The 27,610-nt window shown below is 36.3% G+C and overlaps 1 long non-coding RNA gene across 7 annotated transcripts in view; it reads left to right on the top strand.

Annotated features, from left to right (window-relative positions):
• The first annotated feature begins 4,104 nt into the window (after positions 1–4,104).
• The window catches only part of LOC102156408, a 38,020-nt gene continuing 14,514 nt past the window's right edge, over positions 4,105–27,610 (top strand). For 4 of the 7 annotated variants that reach the window (XR_005384901.1, XR_005384899.1, XR_005384903.1 and 1 more), the window contains exons 1-3: positions 13,379–13,477; positions 15,681–15,918; positions 26,906–27,183. This is a non-coding gene — a long non-coding RNA (uncharacterized LOC102156408). Of the gene's footprint in view, positions 4,215–13,378; positions 13,478–15,680; positions 15,919–16,659; positions 16,778–26,905; positions 27,184–27,610 lie in introns of those variants that run through there. The other 3 variants (XR_005384900.1, XR_005384904.1, XR_005384905.1) reach the window with 3 other exon arrangements.

Genomic DNA, 27,610 nt, shown 5'->3' with positions numbered 1-27,610 from the left:
ATTTGGAGCTATCATTCTATTTTTGCTTTCCACAGTTTAGTGTGAGAAAGAATCTGTCCGTGTTAATGGTTCTCCTTGGGAGCTTATGTTCTCATCCTTCATACTCTCTTTAAGATGGTCTCTATCTTTGATTTTCAACAGCTTTACTAGGGAGTAGCTAGGTGTATTTCCAGATGAATTTACAATTCTTGATGTTCATGTCATTTCTTGATATCTATCATCAGTTTGGGAAAACTCTGAACCCTTCATATGTAAACAGTGCTCTGTCCTATTCTCTATCTCCACTATTTCCGGCCCTCAGTTAAATTAAACTGAAGTAATTGTGAACGTTCAACATATATTTATTATACTATGATGTTTACCCATCAATTACTGAAGGCCATGCACTATTCTGTCTTAGTGCACCTTATGTTTAATGACTATATGACCAGAAAATAAATTTTGATTCTCACAAACAACATTTATTTTTTTTATTTTTTTTTTTATTTATGATAGTCACACACACACACACACACAGAGAGAGAGAGAGAGAGAGAGAGAGGGAGGGAGGGAGGGAGGCAGAAGGAGAAGCAGGCTCCATGCACCGGGAGCCCGACGTGGGATTCGATCCCGGGTCTCCAGGATCGCGCCCTGGGCCAAAGGCAGGTGCCAAACCGCTGCGCCACCCAGGGATCCCCAAACAACATTTATTTGCGTCTGATCCATAGAGTGTGAATGTCACTGAGAAGCCAAAGGAGAACAAAGTTACAGCTTCTAACGTTGAGAGGCTCATCATATAACTAACATCTGAGACTGTAATTTTTTAATTCTTAGATATGTATTAAGAAAGGTATCCCGAAAGTAATGAGAACCATGAAGATGCAGAAACTAACTGGAACCTAGAAGAAAAAAGAAGACTACCTAGAGACAAAAAATATTAGATGTCCTGAAAGAAATATTGGATTTGCCCAACAGATAAGATGGAGTGGGAAAACATGCCAGGCTCAGCAAATTTCCAAAGGAAAAGAGATTTCACAGAGCAGATTGTGTTAGAAAATTGCAAATACGCAATGCAAGGGCAGAGATTATAAATTTTGTGTGTGGGCGTGTGTATATATGTGTGTGTAGCAGGGGGTGGTATGTATGCATGCTTACAGAAACTGAATGGGACCCTGAGGCAAATGAGAGATACAAGTAAAATATTTGGCCAGACTATACCATTAAATGCTAAGAGCTTCAGACTATCTTGTAAGTAATGGGAAATCTGAGAACTTTTAAGGCAAAATGTCATAAATTCATGTTTTCAGAAATCTAAATTTTCTATGATGGGATAAAGTGGAAATTTTTCTTAACATCTTACAATGCTCCTTCCCCAAATTTATCGTACAAGCCTGACAATGATGAATACTGCCTTTCACAACCATTTCAGGCAGCTTAATGATATGATTAGTATCTCTGTTTCCATCCCGTTCACATCACCAACCAGCACTTCTTGTCCTGTGATCATTGTTTATAGGACCAGTTTCCCTTAAGTCTTGCTCACTCTTCAGAGATAAAATTGTCAGCAAAGAAATAGCAGCATTTATCAGATTTCCCATTTTAAGTGGAACATGGACAGTAGCACTCATCTAGATTGAGGCTCTTATATATAGTATGAGGGCACTGATACAAGGTGTTTTTCAAGCACTGTGTTATTAATGACAGTGTTATTTAGTATATATTAGTATTCATATATTACTTATTTATGTATGAGTTTGAGAGTTCTATACATAAAATAATTTATAGGGATCCCTGGGTGGCGCAGCGGTTTAGCGCCTGCCTTTGGCCCAGGACTCGATCCTGGAGACCCGGGATCAAATCCCACGTCGGGCTCCCGGTGCATGGAGCCTGCTTCTCCCTCTGCCTGTGTCTCTGCCTCTCTCTCTCTGTGTGACTATCATAAATAAATAAAAATAAAAAAATTAATAATTTATAATGACTAAAGGTTATCCCTCTAATCATATCAGTTTACTCCTGTTCATATATGGTTAATCATTGTAGGAGAAAACTAGCAAGCTGGGAATTGTACAATGTCTGCAGCCAATTTTATCCAAGTAAGAACTAGATCCCAGAGTAATTCATCATTAGCAGATGAAACGAACACTAACTGTTATATTGTTTAACTCACCAAGAGCATTCTGTGGGGTTTATTAAAATATGATAGGGTTCCCTAAATCCCTCACTACTCTTACACTTGTTAGTTCTCAGTTTGTTATGGGAGAGTGCTTTCTCTTCTTTGAATTTATTTATTCAATTTGAATTTATTTATCAATTTGAATTTATTTATTTAATAATTTTAAAATCATTTTACGTGCTATAATCTGTTTATTATTATATTTTGGCACTCAGAGTTCTCACAACTTGGTCACTGCCGTGTCCACTTGCTACGCCTCCATCATTCTTTGAGCACTTCCTTATTTCTGGCGTACAAGATTATTTCGAAGTCTTTCCCAGCAGCAGGCCCGAAATCAGCAATTTTGCCAAGAAATCTACTTGCTCTTAGTTGGTTTAGAAATCAAAGATGGGTTCTGAACGCCAAATATATTCCTTGCTATGGGAATGTCAGTGATTTGAGACCCTGTAAGAGACATGAGTCAATAAATACGTGTATACGTGTGTGTGTGTGTGTGTGTGCGCGCTCGCGTGTGCACACAGAGGATACGTTTGATCTTCTTCCCTTTCTGTATCTGTAATTCTCTGAAAGATGTATGGATCCTAATACAGATTATGTCACTCCTTGTTCTCTCAATATTAGAACGCTCATGGGTTCGGAATTGCTTATTCGTAGCACCGTGAAAATAAACCAACTTCAATCCTGTCGTATTCCTGTAAATATTTAGCCTAACGATATACATGGTTAAATACTGTTTGACAACCATCATAGTGATAATACTTTCAAGTAAAAAATCATCAGACAGAAATGAAATTTTGATGGGTTTACTGAGATATTTACATAATCTCAAAGTATCTCCTGCAAGATACTTAGTATCCACAAAGGGAAAAGTAGTAACTATTAAAGTAGAGAGATCTGGCAAGCGTCGCTTTAACCAAGTGATCAAAATTAAGGTGTCCAAGAACGAGAGTTAGACATGTACTTTCTAGTGTAATGCCCTGGGAGCACCAGAATTCATTTCCATGGCATTTCCACCAAAGAATACGCAGCACCACAATCAAATCAAATATTCCAACAAACCAAATCTGAGGAACAATGTATGAAAAGAAACTCTTTACTTATCAGAGTCAAGGGCATGGACAAACGAGAAACCCCAAGATACTGCTTTAGTTTAAATGATAGGAAAAAGATAATAATAAAATGAAAAATAGGAATGGATGAAGAAAAGAAGGACTGGAAGGAGAAAGGGGGGAGGCAGGAAGGGAGAAATGGAAGGAAAAAAGAAAAGGAAAAGAAAAAGGCGGGGAAAAAATGTGACAATTGAATGGAACGAGTAATCCTAGACTGATCCAAAGGTCGACTATTTTTTTTTTCATTTAATATAGGACTTTTGTGGACAAGTGGAAAATTTGAATAAGGTCCGTATATTAGATAATACTGTATTAATGTTTCTAATTTTGAAAATTACAAAGTGGGTTATGTAGAAGAACACATTTGTTTTCAATAAATATACACTGAAGTTCTTAGGACTAAGGGAGCATGATGTGTGTAACTTACATTGAAAAGTCCCCCTCCAAAAATGAAAATAATAAGAGAGGTAGGGAGAACGATAAAGCAAACAGGATAAAATACTAACACTTGGGCAATGTGGGTTGGTGGCTTTCAATATTTGTGGACAGTCTGATGCGTCTTCGTTCCAGAAGTGAAGGTAAATCCCTCGTCCTTACTTTGGGCTGGATTTAGTGATATACTTCCATCAAAATCAGTAGGACAGAAATGGTAGAGTAGAAGTCTGACATCATGACCCTATGAGCCTCTTTCTCAGTCTTCCTCCCCCTCCCTGGAAAGCCCTGGCCCTGCTCTGTGAGCCTTGGGGAAGGAAGCCCACGTGCTGAGTCAGGGAACCAGTGTCCCACCAACGCCGCCATGAGTTCTAGAAGCAGATCCCCACACCTTGGTGACTGCAGCCCCAGGCAACAACTTGACTACGGCTGCAGGAAAAATTCCAAACCACAAACACTCCACTAAAGTGTTTCCAGATTCCTGACACTCAGATGCTATGTAAGGAAATAAATCTCTTAAGGTACAAAATTCTGGGGCTGATAAACTATATTTGGTAATTAATATAGTCTGTGAAGGGCTTACAGAAACTCCCTGAGCAATTTTTATCTTTTTCTGTAAGTCTGAAATTATTTCCAAATAAAATGTTGAAAAAAAAAAAAGAAAAGAAAAAAAACCCGGAAGAGTGTTACATATGGCAGATTTTTCCAGTCACCACGTCATGGTAGTAAAAATGGTTCATTGTGCATCTAGAGACTGGCTGCTTTCTGCCAATTTTTCCTCGGCATTTATGGCACGTCTAGCCTTTATTTCATGTGTAGAGCAGCACTGACGAATGTCGCCTCCCATGAATGTTCTTTTTCCTTATTCAAATATATGTATACATACATTTCAATGTGTGAAAGTGAAATATGCTATAGACTTTAATTTTTAGAGTTTCAGTTATTACTTTCAAAAGTATAGGAAACCATATTATTCCCTCCATACTGTGAAAAGTTTACTTAGTACACGAAGTGAGCTATTGTCTCCTGACCAATAAAAGGTAAAAATGGCCCTTGAGAAAAATTCTCATACAATCTCTGTCCTGACAACATGGGACAACCAAAAGAGAAACATTCCCTTTTTAATGGATTAACGTTTGTGTCCAGGAATCTATCACAGTACACGTGTACCTGAGATGCCCAGTAAAAGTAGCTTGAATTGTTTAAACTACGTCCAAGCACCATTTCATGCTGAGTCCTTTGCTTTCAATTACAAAACTAAACTCAGAAATTACTTATGTATTTTATTATTGTAATTTTGAAAACTATTTTCTTGCTATTTAAGACTCACATGGTTTCCCCAGTTTTTTTGTTTTTTTTTTTTTTGTTTTTTTTTGTTTTTGGATATAGTCCCATCATGAAACCCTTTATGAATTCTCCGGAACTTGAATATATCATCTTGTCCTGGCTGATTCTCCCCTTTCTACTGTGGCTTTTGTTAGAAACACTCCCCTATCAACACTGTCAGGACAAATAATGTTCTGTAATTATACTTTCAGAGACTTTCCCGTCTAAGTTCTGTACTGAGAAGCACTTGAACCTCTTTGCTTTGTTCTTTTCTTATGGATCTTTTTTCTACAGAGACCAAATAATGAGAACAGTCCTATTCCTTTTCTTTTTCTTTCTCAAAACAAACTTCTCAAAATTTAATGTTGTCTGGATCTTTAGAGATGGTTTGAAGGATCTCTATTTCTGCTGCAGTAATGATTTTATATACAACATGAGAATTATTTTTCCGTTCAGTTTTCACACTTTGTCACTGCCTTGCATGTCGCTTACTTAAGGTCCTTCCCAGGTCCCTTGTTCAGATACAAACATGCAGGCCAGGGTGAAGTCTGATTTACCGTCTGACAAGTATCCATCCATTGAGGGGTATGCAGGACACATTGAGAGGCTTGTCAACCTTTGTAATTATGCTTCACCATTTTGATGGATGAAAAGTATTTTAAAAATTGCAATCCTCAAAAGTCAATCCTATAAAAGTCATTTATTGTATCTGAGACCATAAATACTGTTAATCGTAGAGCAGTTACACGATATCACTTTCTCCATGTTCTCCTTTCAATTTTTTCTATTTGTTTGTTTTAGTTCATGGAATGTTATCGTAATAAATCTGCGGAAGGCTTTATATTGATGTAATTTTATTATATTTATCATTACCATTAATATTTTGTTTGTACCAGTACCCTGATTATGCTCTACTATTCACTCTTTGCTAAATGACATCGCCTCAATTCATCTTTGCTAAATGACATCTACTCAATTCATATATTTTTTTAAGATTTTATTTATTCATGAGAAACATAGACACAGAGAGAGGCAGAGACACAGAAAGAGGGAGAAGCAGGCTCCCTGCGGGGAGCCCGATGTGGGACTCGATCCCAGGACCCCAGGGGTCACGCCCTGGGCCGCAGGCAGACGCTCCACTGTTGAGCCACCCAGACGTCCCTACTCAATTCATATTTAAAAATATATGTGAAAATGTATATAGATGACCTTAAAAGTCTCATTTTTTTTTATTTTTATTTAAATTATGCTTTGAGATTTCTATCAACTACAATACTTTGCTATATATTTTATCATTTCCCTAGTGATAAATTCTTACAGCTTTATTGATGCCCTCCTTTCACTTAGTGGGGAAAACATTCAAAATATCTAGATTTGAGTACATATTAGACCTGATGATTCTCTATTTTAACCATGCAGTTTTGCATATTTTTTGTATCAATGGACTATATTTAATTACTAAGTAAAAGAGGATTTAACGCTTACTCTGTCCTCTCATAGAAAATAGGAAGCAAATTGGTATTTTAGTACCTGATAATACTTTAGGTATATATATCCCAAAGTCAATAGTAGAAATCAGTCTATACCATTTTATTCTGGAGTGTATTGCATAAAGCTGTAAGTCATTCTCTTGTCATAAAAAAAGTTTAGGAAAAGGAGACAAAGAAAAATGCTACACTAATGTCGAAAAACACTAATGCTGAGGAAGAGCATGCTTATGCCACAACCTTGGTGTCAGGAACTTTAGCTTATAAATATCCAGAACTAAAGTAGAATGTGTTCTGATCTCTGAGAATAAATTTAATAGAATTATCCTTTAACTTGCATGGTGCTTCCTGTTATTGGGTAAAAAGTACAGTTATAACCTTGTGGCTGTATTTTCTGCACCGTACTGCAGATTAATAGGAAAAAGACCTTAGTATCTATTAGTATAAGAATATGTCACTTTTATATGTGTCTGAGACCATTGTAATATAAAGTGAGTAGACTTGATCCTCTTGAATATTATTTTAAAAGCTAGGATAATTTACCTTTCTCTTTATTCCTTTAAGGTTAGGAAAGATATGGATGGCATTTCAAATCCTTGCATGTTTCTTTTGGGAAAATTATGTGGGATTTAGAAAATAATTTACTCAAAACTGCCAATAACAAAACAAAAATCTAGACATCGGGAAAATATTAGTGCCAAATTTGTCATTAATCTACCAAATTGGGGGCACCTGGGTCGCTCACAGTCGGTTAAGTGATCGACTTAGGTCATGATCTCAGGGCCCTGGGTTGGAGCCTCTTGTCAGGCTCCCTGCTCAGCGGGTGGCCTGCTTCTCCCTCTCCTCCCCATTCATGCTCTTTTTCGCTATCTCTGTCTCTCAAATAAATACATAAGTAAAATCTTTAAAAGAAAAAAATCTACAGGGCAGCCCGGGTGGCTCAGCAGTTTAGCACCGCCTTCCGCCCAGGGCGTGACCCCAGGGTCCCAGGACCGAGTCCCACGTCAGGCTCCCTGCATGGAGCCTGCTTCTCCCTCTGCCTGTGTCTCTGCCTCTCTCTCTCTCTCTGTGTCTCTCATGAATAATTAAATAAAATCCTTTAAAAAAATCTACAAAATTGGACATAGTACATGCTATTAGCACCCAAACCCTTCTAACTACAAACTGAACTAACTTGTCGCAGTCTTTTCTAACTCTTTCCTATGGGATGAAAAGAAAATGAATAAACATAATAAGATCATATCAACATGTTCTTTGTTGCACTTATAATTAAATGAAACAAGTGTATCAGTGGACATTTTTTTAAGTAAGTTTCAAATATCATTTCTTTATTCTTAATACTTTGGGATTCTGGGACTCAGTTTTTATATAGGATAACCAATAATTAAAAATCAGTTTATAAAGTATTCCTATTCTCAGAGAAAATAGAGTTATATAAAAAGTACTAAAAGGGGGCACCTGGGTGTCTCAGTCAGTTAAGCATCTGACTCTTGGTTTGGGCTCAGGTTGTGATCTCAGTGTTGCGAGATCGAGTCCCACCTCAGGGGTCTGGCTCAGTGCCGCACAAAATCTGCTTCAGATTCTCTCTCTCTCCCCCTCTACCTGTCTGCCTTCCTCCCCCTCTCCCCACTCTCCTGTGCACTCTCTCTCTCTCTAAAATAAACATTTAAAGAAAAATAACTAAAAGAACTATATTGTGATAACATATTGCACTGCCTGAAACACAAAGTTGTATTATTAATGAATAACTCTCATTTTTCATTCAGTATATACTCTCACAAGAAGCAAAGAGTGAAGATAGTGATGCATTTACATGAATGAGTTAATCCCCAATCCCAAACTACCCTAGTCTGTCCTCATTTGACTAATGAACTGATAAAGACCAAAAGCCAAAAGCCAACTCTTACCACAAAGTTGGATTATCATAAAGTGTATTACTGCAGGGCTTTATTGGAATTAGACAGACGCCTAGTGAATTGCACACCTAACTAAATATTTCTTCATATACTTCCAAAATGTGCTCATTGTAATTAAAATATATAAATTTCAAATGTATAAATGCAAAGCAACTTTTCAAAGGCATTCATTTGAATACAGACTTTGTGTTTTACAGTAATGAAAGGAAGCAAAGACCTGAAAGTGGTTGTTAGTGTATCAGTGCTAAACTCTTTGTGTAATCAGTCAGTGGTTTCAAGACTTCCAACTAGAGATAATTCCTAACTCATATATCAATGTGAAAGTCCCATTAAAGATTTTCAGAATCCAGGAAAGAAAGAAAAAATTAAATGACTAAAGGAAATAACCATGTGAATAAAGCATATATATATATATATATCATTAGAGCTCTGACCTAGTATTGATCCTTCCTTAATTTGTTTAAAAGTTGTAAAATATTTAGGAAATAGATGGCGTCCATCTAGTATATGTATCATTGACTGTGTCGATTACTTATAATGCACCTCAATTATTTTAGAAAACATTTCAATCTAAACTCGATCAGCATGCTATAAAGATCATTTAATATGGTAAACTTTACAAATTATATATACTTTTTTGAGATGGTTATATATTAAAAGAAATGATAGGGATCCCTGGGTGGCGCAGCGGTTTGGCACCTGCCTTTGGCCCAGGGTGCGATCCTGGAGACCCGGGATCGAATCCCATGTCGGGCTCCCGGTGCATGGAGCCTGCTTCTCCCTCTGCCTGTGTCTCTGCCTCTCTCTCTCTCTCTGTGTGACTATCATAAAAAAAAAAGAAAAAAAAAGAATTAAAAAAAAAAGAAATGATAAACACTTACTTGTCACTGAGTTAAAACATGAGGCAGAGTCAAAGGCTTATTGGTGTTTACTCTTTTTTATCAACTAGCCTAATAATAAGCTTCTAAAAACGTTTTATCATAAATATCCTTACAAAAATGCATCCCTCAAAGTCTAAGGAAATGGTCTAGACAGTTTTCCTTCTTTGTTAACTTCCCTGAAAATGAAGATTTAGTCTCAATGGGTCAACACACTCCTACCTGTCAGAATGTTATACAATTCTGTGATCTAAACATGTAAATCTTCCTCCAGTCATTACAATTCTCCAATTTTTAAAGACTCAGAATACATGTATATTTTCTTAGAAAAATCAAAAGCAGAAATTAACTAAGAGCTTAAACTGATGAATTAAAGCACGATGTTCTGCAAAATTAGCTTAATCACATAAGACGCGAATATATCTTACTCATTTAAAAACTGAATCAAATTACTCCTTTTTCATCTTTAAAATAAGTCATACACAATCCTGACAACATTTTATAATGTATCCACATGGAGGCTATGCTTCTTTATTAATTTACAGAACAAAAAAACTGATTCATAAATTCAGTCTTTATTTTTAATCATGGGAGCACTTAACATCAATACATTTCTCCTTTTAGGTGCAATTAAAAAGTAATTGCTAATTCAAAACAAATTTTTCTACATTGATTAGGAAAAATCCCAATTGTAGCACTGCCGTCCCTAAATACATGAGATACGGAGTATTTTCCTATTACTTCCAATTTTAACATAATGACTTTTTTTCCTGTGCCATTATTTAGCTTCTAGGAAAATCCTTTTAATCTTAAATTATGTTCTTTATTTCAAAAACACAGGGGAACCTGGGTGGCTCAGGTGGTTAAGTGTCTGCCTTGACTTAGGTCATGATCCCAGGGTCGGTCATGCGCAGCCAGGAGCCTGCCTCTCCCTCTCGCTCTGCCCCTTCTCTGCTTATGCTCTCTTTCTCAAAAAATAAATAAAATCTTAAAAAATATAAAAATAAAAATGTGTCACAAATTTTTGCCACTATTTCTGCTCTGTTTTTCCTTAATTGTGTTTAAAGTTAAAACATTAATATTAGGGACTCCTGGGTGGCTCAGCAGTTGAGCGCCTGCCTTCAGCCCAGGGTGTGACCTCAGGGTCCTGGGATCGAGTCCTGCATCAGCCCCCCCGCAGGGAGCCTGCTTCTCCCTCTCTCTGGGTCTCTCATGAATAAATAAATAAAATCTTTAAAAAATAAGAACAAATAAAACATTAATAATAAATACAAATTCATGTGTATTCCCTGATGAATTCTAACAAATAAAATATAAAACTTAATTCAGAGTAAAAGCAACAGTAGTCTGGAAACAATAAGGTAAATAAGTTTACCATCACTTATGTCCCGCGTCATCGTAACAGCCTTCTCATGGTTTTCCTTGCTTCCCCATGTCTTGCTATAGACTATTCTCTGGATACGTGATGCCATTTGGCCAGTTCTTTTCTTTCTGCACTTAAAACGTTGGCCACTTCTTTCTGGCCACCACGATTTCAGATAAGAAAAATACGCTTATTTCAATTGATGTTCCTCCACATGTGTCATTTTCTCTGGCTGTTTTTAAAATGTTTTGTCTTCAAAAAAAAAAAAAAAAAGTTTTGTCTTCAGTATTCGTGAGTTAATTAGGATACATCTTCATGAGTATTTCTTTGGATTTATTCTATTTAAATTTCTCTGGATTTCTTGAATCTACAGGTTTATGTCTTCTTCCAGATTTGGTAACGTGCATCATTATTTATTTGTTCAGCCCCAACCTCTTACTCCTACCTTAGGGATTCTGATAATTAAATGATCAATCTATTATTATTATTATCTCACAAGTCCCAGAGGCTCTGTTCACTTCTTCCAATCATTAAGCTCTCTGTTGTTCAGATTAAATAAACTATCGATCTGTCCTCAAGTTCACTTACTCATCCTCTGTTGTCTCCACTCTACTATTGAGCCCATCCAGCAGGGTTTTTTTTTTTCTTATTATTTTGCTTTTCAGTTATAGTTGCCATTTGGCTTCTTTTATATAATTTCCTTCTTGTTGTTGAGATTTTCTTTTATTCATTTATTCTAAGAGAACTTGTAATTATTTGTTGAAGTAGTAAATAATTATAAACAAAGCCTGAGGAATACTTTAAAAATCTTGATGGGTAATTCTAACATCTAATTAATTATGGTATTAGTATGAGTTGATTATTTTTTTCTTATTCAAGATGTTTTTCCCAATCCTTGATATTTTTTAAAAACATATTATATATGACATATATTATGCATGGTGTATACAAAATACATAAAAAACAAAACGCACAAAAATTGAAATATGAAATAATTTTTATTATATCCTACACATTTGGGGTATTATGAATTTTCAGTGAGAATTTCATTTATGCATGTTTTATCTGTTAATACATATACTTATTTCACTGCTAGTCAATGAAGTCTTTGATTAAAGATATTAATGAATGACTTACTTCACTCACCCCTTCAGTATGTAACATATCACTTTTAACAAAAAATATACTGGAGAAAATTTAATTTGTTTTACTGAAATCTACATAATCTTTAATGAACATTTTGCTTTATAAAATCCCAAATAACCTTTTCTTTAGAAATTATTTAAAATGTTGGTTTAAAACAAAAGATTATTTATTTATTTATTTATTTATTTATTTATTTATTTATTTATTTATTCAAGAGAGACAGTGCCATGAGAGGGGCAGAGAGAGAAACATAACCAGACTTCAGGCTCAGCGGGCTTCAATCTGACAACCCTGAGATCCGGACCTGAGCCAGAACCCAGAGTCAGACGCTTAACCAACTGCAACACTTAGGCACCCCGAAAATGTTTTTTTGTTTTCAACTAAGTAGTAACATGATCCCACATAATGTGAAATTAAATGTAAAATCAAATGAGGTACTTCATAAAAATATGTACTTGATTTGAGTCAATATTCATCAACGAAAATGGCATTTATGATAACTATGCAGTGAGTTTACATTTGGTCTCTTTCGTATTAAAGTAGTATAAAGAGAATGTTTACTGATAATTTTTAATTGCACACCCTTGAGAGAAGTTCAGTGGTGACATATGGTTGTTCACCATCACAGTGAACTTGAGCATCATGACATGGACAAACTATAGTTCTGTGTTAAAGAAACAACATTAAACCAAGATATGCATTTGTTTATACATATACAAATATTCACATATACATCTATACATACAAATATACACATTTTTACAGTCATATTATGTAATATATACATATATTATTATATGTAATATAATATATAAAATATATGGGGAGCCTCGGTCGTGCTGCTGGTTAAGGGTCCGACTCTTGGTTTGGGCTCAGGGTCGTGAGATTAGGCCCAGAGTTGGGCTCCGTGCTCAGCATGGAGTCTGCTGGAGATTCTCTCTCTCTCCCTCTCTCCCTCTGGCCCTCCTGCTCATGCTCCATCTCTAAAATAAATGAATAGATCTTCAAAAAAATAAAAATATACAGAATACATATACACACGTGTGTGTACCAAGAGAAACTCCCTTTAAGAAACTAAAATAAGTAAGTTTGATTAAGTAAAGTTATATTCTAAAATGTTTTCTCTGTGCCCTATGTTAGTTTGGAAGAAAATTATGTTGTTGCCCTAATTCTTACATAGTATAAAACAGTATTTGAATAACTATTTAGCATAAGAAAACCTGTCAAGTCATTTACATGGTTGAAAAGAAAACCACTGAGAGCTCCCAAAGTCTAAAGAAAAAAAAAAAAAAAGCAGAAAAATAATAATAGTCCAAGACTTTATATAATCACTTGCTTTTTAAAATCATAATCCTCTACTTGAGTTTCATGATGCATATTTATCAATGAGGGGAAAATAAGTGTATACTAAAGGCCTACTCACTCAGGGTTTACTTTAATTTGAATTCAAACTATTGAAAATAATTTTTTTTTAAAATAATTCTTTTATGTGTCATGCTTTTTTTTTTTTTTTTTTTTTTTTGCTGACTTACTTTAAGACATCTAACTATCAGTTCATTTGTGATCTGCTGTGAGAAGAAAGTAAAATTTTCCTGAAGCACCTCTTAAGAGAAAGCTCGCTAACCTTCCACAGGAGCACCTAATGAAGATAATCACCATGTAATGCCGGTATGCACTGGAACCCGGAATCCGTATCAATGAGAATTTCTGAATTTCTGTAAAAGATTAATATATATTTAGAATAGATTAAAGTGTCATAATATACCATTCTTTATTATAAAATGGCATAATGATGTGTAGAGTTGTAAATCAAATATATGTGTAGATTGTTGTCCCAGCCAGACGTCTATCTGCAGCAAGACAAAACAGAGCACATTTAATAATTTATCCCTTGTTTATTCTAAAGCTGATGTATTTTTATTAGATCTCTTACTCTCATCAGAGGCATTTATTACCTAATGTGCAGATTAGGAAAAATATGTAAAATTCAAGCATACTCTTTAAAACTTGCATTTATTAAGAAACTGCAAATAAGTTAAAACTTTTCCTTATGTAAAAAAGAATCTGAAATTTGTATTTGTTTCTTTTTTTAAAAAATATTTATTTATTCATGGGAGACACAGAGAGAGGCAGAGACACAGGCAGAGGGAGAAGCAGGCTCCATGAAGAGAGCCCGATGCGAGACTCGAACCCAGGACCCTGGGGTCACACCCTGAGCCAAAGGCAGACGCTCAACCGCCGAGCCACCCGGGCGCCCCTGTATTTGGTTTCTTATTCCTAAACCTATTCATATATCTATAAACCAACATTTCCCAAAGCATGGCTTGCAGGAAACTAATACTACTAAATCTTTGAAAAATCATTGAGTGGATGATAAATACTGAGCTAAGTCGAGCAGGTTTTCAAACTCCTGAAATTCTTGGAACCTCTAATATGCTAATGGATTTGTGAATATCGAAGAGTACATCATATTTTCCAAATGCATTTGGCCAGAGAAACATTCACTTTCTTTTTCCTCTCACACTCCCAATCATTATCTCAGTGGATGAATATTCTGGGAAACCAGTTGCAGAAATGCTGCCCTAGAAAAATAATTTCCTTTAAATTAGCAAAGGTTATTCTTTTGTTTTGTTTAATGATTCACTCTGGACAGTGTAAGAAACCTTCCAATCACACACCACATCCCTTCATTATCCCCCAATCCTCACCGTGCCATCTTTTTTCTGGGCTTTATGTCGGGGTGTTATTGGTTTTAATCTTGTTTGGCATCCAGCAGAAAAACCTCTTCTCATTTTAGACTTTATCCCCTTGATCGGGAGGAAATTCAGAGCAATTGACTTCTTTTATAACTATTAGCACATTCTTTCAAAAGCAGCATTCTGGAGCTTCTCTGTAGATAATTGAGTGTATAAAATTTGATGTTAACATTGAAAAGGCAAGCTAGCTCTAAAGAATAGCTGACTGGAGGTCCTGACTCCACCTCTCTTTATAACCTTGAACAAATATTTAACCTATAAAAATGTTATCTTCTTCATTTTTAAAAAGACCATCATGATCGTAACTACCTCACAGCATGAGGATTAAGGGATACGCTGCATATAAATTCTCTTTATATGGACACCGTGCAGGCCACAGAGCAAACATCTGATACTTGGCCATTATTAGTACTGCCACTGTCAATATTTCCATTCTTTTAGGGGGTACAGCCGGATTTGTCACATAACTCCCAGTAGCAAGGCCTTCCTGCAAAGCCCTAGAAAACTTGCTCAGTCACCTGTGCATATGTGGTGTTCTATACAAGTAATATAATGCTTATCAAATGGTTGTTCATATTTGTATTGATGTGGGAGCCAAAGGCAGAAGAAAAATTACTGAATCTCCTTACTACTTATAGCCCATTGACAAGCCCTCAAAACAGGCAGAGGGACCTTCCTCTAGGGGCTCAACTGCCTGGAAGCTGACACTGTGCTAAGGGCCAAGGCGATCCTGACCCCCAGGATCCTGTAGGTCTACTTTAACATATACAAATTCCTTTGGAAACTTCCCTTCTCTCTCACCCCCCAAGATACACGCTGGCAACCATCCCTCAAGTATATGGCCCACTGATACACATCTGGAGGGTCTCACTGAGCAAGGGACAGGTGAAACCCGGTAGGAAGAAACAGGTAGGGGACTATGTGATTAGGCTCATAAAAAAATCCCAGAAATGCTGAGGCTTAACAAAACCAGAAATAAGGGAACAAATCATCTCTTCCCTGGGCGTCAGAGGTGGGGTCTGTTCATGGCCGTCACCTTGTGACCAACGAAGAATGGCCAGACCCCAAGGAGAAGCAAGCCATTAAAGATGCTATCACCGTCCTCACTCAAACAGGACGTGGCAAGAACGACAAGGCCCCAGGCTCCCTGGTCAGCTCCAAAGAAAAGCCTGTGGGTGGAGGCGCACGTTGGCTACGTGTCGGGACCCCCTCACTCCTGAGAGCCCTGCCTGTGACCTCGCTGAGGTGACTTCCATCCCTCTGCTCGCTGTCCAGTGTCCCCGAGATCCAGTCTCCGGCCCCGTGAGACGAGAGCCCTGCTCCCACACTTCAGTATCGTCAGCATCTATCACGGTACTTGCCCTACAGTAAGCGCTTAAAACTACTGGAAAAAAATAAATGACCATAGATATAAATGCAAAAAGTTATGCAAATCTTGTGAAAATATGCTACACATTTGCGAATGTACTATTATAACCACATCTAATATCATTTTTTTTCTTTCTCAACCATGTAAGAAACAGGATTATCTGAAATCCAACAATTTCATAAAGTTTGGTTAAATAGAGAAACATTAGATATTTAGTGTGATATTTTCATTAGCAATAACATTTTTGCTTATGGTGAAATTCTTTTGCTTAAGTGTCAAAATCATACATCTGACATTTAATTTGTAACTTACATTTTAAATTACTTTGTATTTGAATAATAAACTACAAAGGAGGCTTTGATTTCCTGATTCGTATGTTACTTGTCTTATCTGTCATCATTTTTTGGTAATTTCAAGAAATCTTCCCTTTTATAACATTTATGTGCTTTTTGACCCTGAAGTTAGAGTTTAAGATAGTGTTGTCTGTGCCCCTACTATTTGCTCATTATAATACAAAGTTACAAAGGAGAGAAATAGAAAACAGAAACCATGTTATTAAATAGCTAAAAAAAAAAAAATCTAGCACTTTATAAGCATTTTCATTTCAGTGTTAGTAAAGCTCACCTAATAAAAACTATCAGGGACAATCTGTAGTCCAGAAAGTTAGGTTTATTAATGCCTAACTCACCACCATAAATCAATATATTCATTCATATCTTTTATAGGTGACCTTATAAAGTCAAAGACTTGTGGAAGATTGGACCGTTTTATAACATTTCTGAGAGTCATGAGGGAAAATTAGCAATGGCTTTATTTTCTGAAGTTGCTTTGTCTGAGAAATAGGTGAGAGGCCTTTGTAAGTTATGAGAAAGCTATCGTGTTAAGATACTGTAATATACATCTTTTAAAACCCTGGATCTTTGTAGTATTATTGAATTTCCAGGTTTGATTTGACGCCCCTCACATTAATTGGAACACCTGCATTTTCTGATCAACAGCAAACGTGAAAATCTTCTGTTGGTTCCTGTGTTGTTAATTTTAGCCATTCTGACAGATGCGAGGTGGTATCTCATCATGGTTTCCATTTGTGTTTCCCAGATGATAAGTGATGTTGGACAGCTTTTCATGTGTCAGTTAGCCATCTGGATGTCTTCTCTGGAAAAATGCCTATTCATGTCTTCTGCCCATTTCTTTTTTTTTTTTTTTTTTTATTTTTTCTTCTGCCCATTTCTTAACCGAAATAATTTTTTTGAGGGGGGGTGGTTATTGAGTTTGATGAGTTCTTCATAGATTTGGATACTAGCCCTTTATCAGATATGTCATTTGCAAATATCTTCACCCATTCTGAAGGCTTTTAGTTTTATTGATTGGTTCCTTTGCTGTGCAGAAGCTTTTTATATTAATGGAGTCTTAATAGTTTATTTTTGCTTTTTTTTTTTCTCTTCCCTGAGGTGATGTATCTAGTAAGAAGCTGGTATGGCCAATGTCAAAAAGGTTTCTGCCTATGTTCTCCTCTAGGATTTTGATGATTTCTTGTTTCACATTTAGGCCTTTCATCCATTTTGATTTTATTGTTGTGTATGGTGTTAGAAAGTGGTTGCTTCATTCTTTTGCCATGTTGCTGTCCAGTTGTCCCAACACCATTTGTTGGAGACTGTCTTTTTTTCCATTGGATGTTCTTTCCCACTTTCTTGAAGATTAGCTGACCACAGAGTTGTGGGTCCATTTCTGTGTTTTCTATTCAGTTATGTCACAGGATACAAAATCAACATACAGAAATCTGTTACATTTTTATACACCAATAATGAAACAGCAGAAAGCGAAATCAAGGAATGGATCCCATTCATAATGGCACCAAAAACTAAGATACATAGGAATAAACCTAATCAAAGCAGTAAAAGATCTGTTCTCTGCAAACTACAGAACACTTCTGAAAGAAAATGAAGGGGACAGAAGGAAATGGGAAAACATCTGTGTTCATGGATTGGAAGAAAAGTACTGCTGGAATGTCTGTAGTACTCAAGGCAATCTACACATTCAATGCCATTCCTGTCAAAATACCGCCAACATTTTTCACAGAGCTGGAATAAACAATCCTAATATTTCTATGGAACCACAAAGGACCCCATATAGCCAACGCAATCATGAAAAACAAAAGCAAAGCTGGGGGCATCACAATGCCTGGCTTTAAGCTGTATTACAAAGCTGTAGTGATCAAGACAGTGTGGTCCTGGCACAGAGATACACAGATCAATGGAACACAATAAATTTAGATCTAAAATGCTACACAACAGTGAAGGCAAGATCCTTTGACAGCAGTTTTTAAGATGCGTATCATCTTTTTATATTGTCTTCATTCATTTCCTAGAATCACTGAAACAAATTCTATAAATATTTGATAAAACCTTCAACTGTAGACTACTTGCCAGAAAATGACTGTTTCAATAAGCCAATTTCTCCTTAACATACAATTGTCTTACTCAAGAACATTTTATTTAGGTAACAAAGTTCTAATTCATAGGTACGAGAGGCAAAGATCCATCGTGAGGCAGTCTAGGCAAAGAATCTAGTTTACATATCAACAAATTTATATTGGTACATGGAATAAATGTGGAAAAAGCGCACGTTGTTGGCTTTCCACCCTAAACTTAACTCTGGAAACAATATAAAAGAAAAAGAGAGAGAAGTATTCTAAAAAACTAATGCTAAACTCTGAGAAACCATTCTGGTGAGGAAGAAAGCACAGTCTGAAGCAGGGGCAGTACAGAGGTTATGTTAGATGCAGTTTTTGTGCATTTTTCATTTTTTTCTCCCATTTTTTTCTCTCTTTGATCGTTTGACCTTCAGTCACTATATAACAAAAACCAGTTATTATAGCCAAAGCCACCCAGGTTTTGTTGGAGTAACATCAAGACAGCACCAAAATCTGGCCAGGGAGGGAATACAGGTAGATCAGATAAGCCTAAAAATTCCTATCTTCTTCCCTCCATCCTTACATTCCCAAGATTGGTAGACTCAAGTAAAAGGAGATTATCACCCTGGATTGCTTTATAAGGCTAAGGTTTTTGAAGTTTAAGACAGTACTCTGAGAGTGAAATTGCAGAGTTCTCTGAAGGACGAACGTGCACGTCAGGGTGGTAGTAAGGTGAGTGTCTCGCTATTGATAGCACTCTTCCCCCACTCTTCAACTTTTGTCCGGGTACAAATTCTGGTCTGGGCAATATTCTCTCTTGAGAAGTCTACCCAGCTTCACCCTAAGCGATATCAAAGGGAGAATAAGCTCCTGAAAAAAAAAATAGTTCACATCTGTTTTATATCACTGCTATGGAGTGTGACAATACACAGAAATCTGCATACTGTGAAAAAAGAGAATAAATAGAACAGAGAGCTAAGGAATAATAACCACTCACAATGAAGGGGAAGATTTAGTAATTAGGAAAGATATTAGTAATATGAATTAAGATCATGAAGTCAGAAAGAAGAACAAGATGGCAATTACTAGTATAAAAATATAACAACAAAGGTTTTATAAACAGATGGGACGGCCTCTGTCTTCAACTTTGAAATGTAAAGTACTTAGAAGCTGTTACTTATCTACAACAGGAAAAAGCTAAAAACTGAAAAATCAATGACTCTTCTTGTATCCATCAGAAAACTAAGGTCACCCAGCAAACAATCACTTTAAATCTGGAAAAGCAGTTAAATCCATGGAGGCATAACCAAGACCTACATACCTGGAGCAGAAACTGGTAGGAACACTTAAATGCTAATTTCAATAAATTTCAGGAGCCCGATGAGGACTAGTGTGAGTGACAAACTTTTGAAGTCTATAGTCTTGGGGGAAACACAGATTTCTGGTCTGTCCCTCGCAGAACCCCACCAGGTTCTCAAAGTTCTCTTCACAGCTCTGACAGTGAGAGAGGAGAAGCTGCCTCGAACCTTCCAGTCATATCCCAACTGAGGGAATGGAATTTCTCAGACTCTAAGGCCTCCTGTCTTCCTGCCCCACTGAAGAGGGAAAAAAATCACAGTCAGCAGGGGTGAGGACTCCAAGCAAACTGACTAGAACTCTGCAGCCAGGAAGGAGGAGAGGAGCCTGGGAGGAAAGAAAGATATACCAGGCGAGAAACACTTGTGAAGGTTACATCTCCAAGGCATGGGCCCACCAAAAGACTGAGTTTTTGTTTTTTTTTAAGATTTTATTTATTCATTCTTGAGAGACAGAGAGAGAGAGAGAGATACAGAGAGAGAGAGAGAGGCAGAGACACAAGCAGAGGGGGAAGCAGGCTCCATGCAGGGAACCCAACATGGGACTCGATTCCGGGACCCCAGGATCATGTCCTGGGCTGAAGGCAGGTGCTAAACCACTGAGCCACCCAGGGATCCCAAGAATGAGATTTGATGACAAGATTATCCAGTCCTCCCTCTCTTCCGTATAACAGCACATCACACCAAAATAACGTAACATATGGTAGCATGTCATCTGCAAAGAGGGAAAGCCTTACTTCTTACATACCAATTTGGATGCCTTTTGTTTTTTTCATATCTGATTGCTGTGGCTGGGACTTCTATACTGAATAAACATCATGATAGTGGACATCCTCGTCTTGTTCCTGATCTTAAAGGAAAAGCTCTCAGGTTGTAACTACAGAGTATAATGGTTGCTGTGGATTTTTCGTATTTGGCCTTTATTATGTTGAGGTGTGTTCTCTCTAAACCTACCTTGTTGAGAGTTTTTATCATGAATGGATGTTGCACTTTGTCAAATGATTTTTCTGCATCTATTGAGGTGATATGTTTTTTATCCGTTCTTTTGTTAACGTGATGTATGTGCTAATTGATTTGCAAATACTGAACCACCCATGCATCCCTTGAATAAATCCCACTTGATCATGGTGAATGAGTTTTTTGATGTATTATTGGATTTGGTTTACTAGTATTTTGTTGAGGATTTGTTTAAACGATAGCATTAGGACTTCTTATGCTGCGCCCTAATAAGAAGGCTCCCCAGGGTGCTCTAATGTATAAGCTAGGGCATTTTGCCAATTCTTCATGGGCAATGACACCAGGAAACTGACAGCTAAGTGGATGCTGGACAGAAGCTCATTATCTATCATCTTCATATGGCCAGACACTGTACCTTCTTCACCTGGAATTTGACTGTAGGCTTCACTTTGACTTTGGCCCCATGTTCTCATTGCGGGTCAGCAAAGAAGGAATTTGCCAGCCCCTCATTCAGGCCTGGGCCCAGGATCCATGGGGTCTGCTTGATCAGAGATTCTGAAGTCAAAAAGGCCTCATACTTCTTGACCAGCTTCTTGACCAATTTCTTACTCTTGTTGAGTTTCTTGAGCACCTCAATATCCATGTGGGCCATTATCCATATGGACCACATAAGCCAAGCCATATTCTTGACTTCATCACAGAGCTGCAGGTCCCCCAGAACACATATGGGGAATTTGGGGCGGGGGGGAGAGGACTTGCCTGACAATGCCTGAGAAGTATTTGTCTTTCTGTGGATCATAGTTCTTCTTCTAGTCAGTCTTCAGCACAAACATCTCCAAAAACTTCCAACACGATACACTAATTCCCATGCAGGACTTCCTGCACCACCTTACAGAGAATGTCATAGGATACTTTGCTGGCCACGGTGACTAGAGCTGCAATAACTGGAGAAGAGACTTGTTGAGAATTTTTTGCATCTATTCTTCAGGTGTAAGTTTAGGTTGCTTACTTGAGATTTTTCTTTTTTCTGGAGTTAAGTCTGTACAGCTATAGACTTCCAACTTAATTCCGCTTTTGCTGCATCCCAAAGATTTTGACCATTGTGTTTTCATTTTCACCTTTCCACATGTATTTTTTAATTTCCTCTTTGATTTATTGGTTAGATTCACTCATTTTTTAAAAAGATTTTATTTGAGAGAGAAAGAGTATGAATGAGGGGAGGGGCAGAGGGAGAGGGAAAAGTGGGGCTCAATCTGAGGACCTGGGATCATGACCTGAGGCGAAGGCAGATGCATAGCCAACTAATCCACCCAGGCACCCCTAGATTCACTCATTCTTTAGTGCTATATTATTTAGCCTTGATGTATTTAGGTTCTTTCCAGATTTTTTTTTTTTTTGTGATTCATTACTATTTCATACCCTTGTCATTAGAAAAGATGCATGACATGATTTCAATTGTTTTGACTTCACTGAGACTTGTTATGTGGCCTAACACATGATCTACTCTGGAGAATGTTTCATGTACACTTGAAAACAATGTGTAATCCACTGCTTTTGAATGGAATGTTCTGAATATATCTGTTAAGTCCATTTGGTCTAGTGTGTCATTCTATTCCACTGTTTCCTTGTCGATTTTCTGTATGGGCATATCCATTGATATAAATGGCGTGTTAAGATCCTCTACTATTATTGTATTACTGTCAATTTCTTCCTTTATGTCTGTTAGTAGTTGCTTTATGTATATAGGTGCTCCACCAAAAAACTGTGAGACTGATTAATGAATTCAGTACAGTTGTAGGATATAAAATCAATAAAGAGAGATTTGTTACATTTCTATACAGCAATAATGAAGTAACAGAAAGAGAGATTAATAAAACAATCCCATTTAAAAGTGCACCACAAATAATAAAACACCTAGGAATAACCTTTATCAAGGAGGTAAAAGACTTATATTCCAAAAACACTATTGAAAGAAATTAACGATAGCATAAACAAATGGAAAGATATTCCATGCTCGTGGATTAGAAGAACACTTAACGTTGGATTATTAAGATACCCATACTAAGAGCAATCTACAGATTTAATGCAATCTTTATTTAATAAAATATCAACAAAATTTTTCACAGAGCTAAAACAAAGTATACTAAATATGTATGGAGCCAAAAAAGACCCTACATAGCTAGAGAAGTTTTGAAAAGTATGAACAAAGCTGGAGTTACTACAATTCCAAATTTCAAAATATACTACAAAGTTGTAGTAATCAAAACAATTTGATACTAGCACAAAAACAGACTAAAAAACTAAAAAGAGCAGAAAAGAGAGCCCAAAAATAAACCCATAATTATATGGTCAATTAATCTATAACAGAGCATCAAGGATATAATGATACTTGTGATAAGCACTGAGTGTCATATGTAAGTGATGAATCACTAAATTCTACTCCTGAAACCAGTATTACACTATGTTTTAGCTAACTAGAATTTAAATAAAAACTTGAAGAAAAAAATTAGTCAGTCATAAAAAAAAGAATGAAATCTTGCCATCTACAACAACATGGATAGACCTAGAGTATATAATAATAAGTGAAATAGGTCAGAGAAAGGCAAATACCATGCGGTTTCACTCATAGGCAGAATTTCAGAAACAAAAGAAATGAACAAACAAAAAAAAGAGACAGAGAAAACAGACTCTTAAATGCAGAGAACCAACTGGTAGATGCCAGAGAGGTGGTGGGGTTGGGGTATGGGTGAAGCAGATAAAGAGGATTAAGAGTATACTTATTGTGATGAGGACTGAATAATGTATGGAATTGTTGAATCACATGGTATATGTGAAATTAATATAAAACTCTTGATATTATACTTCAATACAAAGAATATACACCATAAACTCCCAAAATAGTCTTCAATAAAGACTTCTGTATAACTTTTACATTGATTGAAAAAAGCGTATAGTAATAGTAGATGAAGGGGCACGTAGGTGGCACAGTCAGTTAAGTGTCTAACCTTTGGTTTCGTCTCAGGTCATATCTTAGGGTCATGAGACTAAGCCTCAAGTCAGTCTCCACATTCAGCGAGGAATCTGCTTGAGAATCTTTCTCCCCCTCCCTCCATCCCTCCCACTCATGCTCTCTCTCTCTCTAAAATAAATTAAAAAAGTAATAATAGATTAAAGCTGAAAGAAATGTATAACACAAAAATTCTCTGAGCCAGTACAAAGGGAAGCTCAAAATCAGGGAAGAGAAAAAAACAAGTCCACTACAAGAATGTGAAGCTTCTAGCATTTATAGTTTAAGAAATATTAAACAGAGTGCAATTGCTACCCAGAATTAACAAGAATCCTCACATTAAAGGCTGATTTGCCTCAATCCATAGTATCTGGTACAATATATCTGACTTTTAATTAAAAATCAGAAATCATGACGAAAGGCAAAACAACAACAACAAAACACAAACAAAAAAAAAAAACAGGCTGACTAGATAAAGCAAACAGCAGAACCAGGTTTAATAGATACTGGAATTATCAGACAGAGGATTTAAAATAATTATAATTCATATATTAATGATTTTAATGGAAAAAAAACATTAAAATGTAAGCAGAGAGATGGAAACTGTGAAAATATTCAAGAGGAAATTGCAGAAATTAAACTTACATTAGCAGAAATAAAGAATGCCTTAACAGAATCATCAGTAGACTTGAAGTTACTTGGTAAAGAATCAGTGAGAGTGGTCAATAGAATATTCCCAAACTGAAAGACAAACAGAAAAAATAAAAATAAAAACAAAATAATAGAATCAAGAACCATGAAAAACAGCAACATATAAAATAGTACAGATTAGTGTACCAGAAGAGAACAAAAGAATGGACCAAAGGAAATATTTGTAGTGATGATATCTAAAAACTTTTTCCAAGTTAAGGACAGACTCTGAACCTTAGATTTACAAAGCCCAGAGAACACGAAGGACAGAAAATGCCAACACACACACACACACACACACACACATACACACTCAAAGAAATTATATTCAAACTAGAGAAACAGAAGACAAAGAAAATCTTGGAAGATGCTGAATAATAAAACAGCTTCCTTGAAGAGGAATAAGGGTAAGAATTATGGCAGACGGCTTATAAGATCAGAAACCATGCATGGAAGAGGAGAGTGGATCTAAATATTTTGAGTGTTGAAAGAAAAAAAATCACCAGTCTAAAATTCAATCAATTTTGAAAGATAATTCAAAATCATCTTTCCAAACTCAAAGAGGAATGATTTCTCAGAAAAATAAGAACTGAGGGAATTCATCTTCAACAGACCAGCTCTGAAAAAAAATGTTGAAAGACGTTTCTACGTTAAAAAAAAGTTCTATATATATAAAAAAAAAAGTTCTATATAAAAAGAGACTTACATAAATAAAAAGGGTTGGTGAGAGAATAATAAAAATAAAATGTTATTTTGCTTATACTTACATGATTTAAAAGATGACTCTTTAGAGCAATAATAGTAACAATCTATTGGGCAAATACAGCATAGGATTAAGTAAAATAAATGAGAGCAATGTTACAAGATCAAAGAATGGAATTGAGAATACCTTAATATGCATGAATTGGTATAGTGTTATTTGAAAGTAGATTTAAGTTTGAAGACAACTATTTTTTTAATGGAGTTTAATTACTTTGATAAGAAAGGAGAATGAAATTACAGACCAAACAAGTCAGAAAAAAAGGATAAAGGCACAGAATAAACACCATGCATAAAAAAGTTATAAACAGTAAATATTAAGTCAAAATATATAAATAATAATTATTTTAAATGGGAATAGTCTAAATACACCAATGAAGAGACAAAGAATGTCAGAGTGAGTAAAACATAAGTCCTAACAATTTGCTATCTACAAGATGAGCACTTTTTAAATATAAAGACACAGATTGGTTAAGGGTAAAGGTATGAAGATATTCAATGCTAAAAAAAAAAGAAAAGAAAAGAAAAGGTAGAATAACTCTTAATTTGAGACAAAGCTGCCCATTAGGAACGGTGCACTGTATCAGGGACAAGACCAGCAGGGCGTTCCGTGATGACATATCCTAAATATGTCAAAATATATGAGGAAAACTCTTAAGAGAAATAGGGAAACTGGTCAATACGGTTGGAGACATTAACGCCGCCCTCGGCTAGGAGGATGTGGGAAACAAAGGCAAAAGAAAAATTACATTTCCTTACTATTTTTAGCCCATTCACAAGCCCTTGAAACAGACACAGTGAAGGTCCTCTAGGAATTGAGCTGCAGGATGTTAATACTTTGCTAAGGACCAAAGGATCCCGTGAGTCGATTTTAACACATAAAAATTCCTTTAGAAACGTCCTTTATCTCTAAATCCCAAGATACATGTTAGGGGTCATCCCCCAAGCGTATGACCCACCAACACACATGGGAAGGTCTCATGAGGAGGGTTTTACCAGACGGGAATAAATGACCCTTTCCCAACAATAGCTCGCCCCTCAAGGCCCTGGATCCCTCACTCTCACATCGCCACGCAGCTCCTTCTGCCCTCGGGTTCCTGTCCCTGTACTTGAGTAAAACCACCTTTTCCTACCAAAGATGTCTCAAGAATTCTCGCTTGGCCACCGGGTTTAGACCCCAACCTCTCTCCTACATCAAGCAGCTGACAGACCAAGCGGACAGAAAATCATCAAGGATACAGATGACCTGACGGGCACCGCCAATCAGGGTGATATAGTTAATACCAGGGTGATACCAGCATCTTAATGAACTAGGAAGTACTGCTCTGCTCTTATTTCCTGGAATAGATTATGGAGAATCTATATCATTTCTGCCTTTAATGTTTGGTGTAATTTACTAGTGAAACCATCATGGCCTAGTGATGTCTTCTTTGTAAGGTTTTGATAATTGATATAATATTTAAAATGAATATAGACTTATTAAAATTATTATCATTTTGCAAATTTTGTATATTTTAGGAATTTGTTCATTTTACCTAATTTATCATATTTGTAGGCATACTAATATTCCTTTATCCTTTGAATTTCCATGAATAGCCTCTTTCATTTTTTTTTACACTATTGATTTGTGTCTTCTCTCTTTTTTCTTGATAAGTGTTGCTTAAGGTTTATTAATTTAATCGTCCTTTCATGGAAATAGCTTTTGATTTTTAAATTTGCTCTACTGTTTGCCTGTTTTCAATACTATTCACATCACATCTTTCACTATTTCTTTTCTTCTGCTTTTTTAGGTTTAAATTGTTCTCTATTCTCCTAAAACACAAGCTTAGGTCTTTGATTTTAGATATTTCTTTTTTTTTTCTGATATGACATTTAGTTCTATAAACTTCCATCTACACACTGTTTTCACTATATTCCACGGATTTTTATAAGTATTTTAAGTCGGCTCTGCACCCAGTGTGGAGCCCAACACAAGGTTTGAACTCACGCACGACTCTGAGATCAAGATCTGAGCTGAGATCAAGACTTGGATGCTTAATAGACTGACTGAACCAGCCAGGTGTCTTTGGTAAGTATTATTTTCATTTCCACTTAGTTCAAATACTTCAATTTCTGTGGAGACCCCTCTGACATATGGGTTATTTAGAAGCGCATCTTTAAAAATTTTCAACATTTGGGGCTTTTCCAGCTATCTGGAATGCAGTCTATTTGGTGAACACTCCATGTAAGCTTGACAAAAATGTGTATTATTCTGAGTGAAGTGTTCTATAATGTCAATTAAATTCAGCTATGTCAAGAAGTCAATTTTATCTAATTGATACTCAAATAGGCCACATTCTAGACTTTAACAAATTTAAAGGGATAGAAATCATACCAAAGATGTTCTCAGATCACAATAAAATTAAACTAAAAGTCAGTAACAGGGCAGCCCGGGTGGCCCAGCGGTTTAGCGCCGCCTTCAGCCCGGGGTGTGATCCTGGAGACCCGGGATTGAG

The sequence above is a fragment of the Canis lupus genome, chromosome 36 (genome assembly GCF_011100685.1).
Source record: "Canis lupus familiaris isolate Mischka breed German Shepherd chromosome 36, alternate assembly UU_Cfam_GSD_1.0, whole genome shotgun sequence".
Classification (NCBI taxonomy): Eukaryota; Metazoa; Chordata; class Mammalia; order Carnivora; family Canidae; genus Canis; species Canis lupus.
The sequence above is the reverse complement of the archived record's forward strand: the minus strand, read 5'-3'. Positions and strand labels throughout refer to the sequence as shown.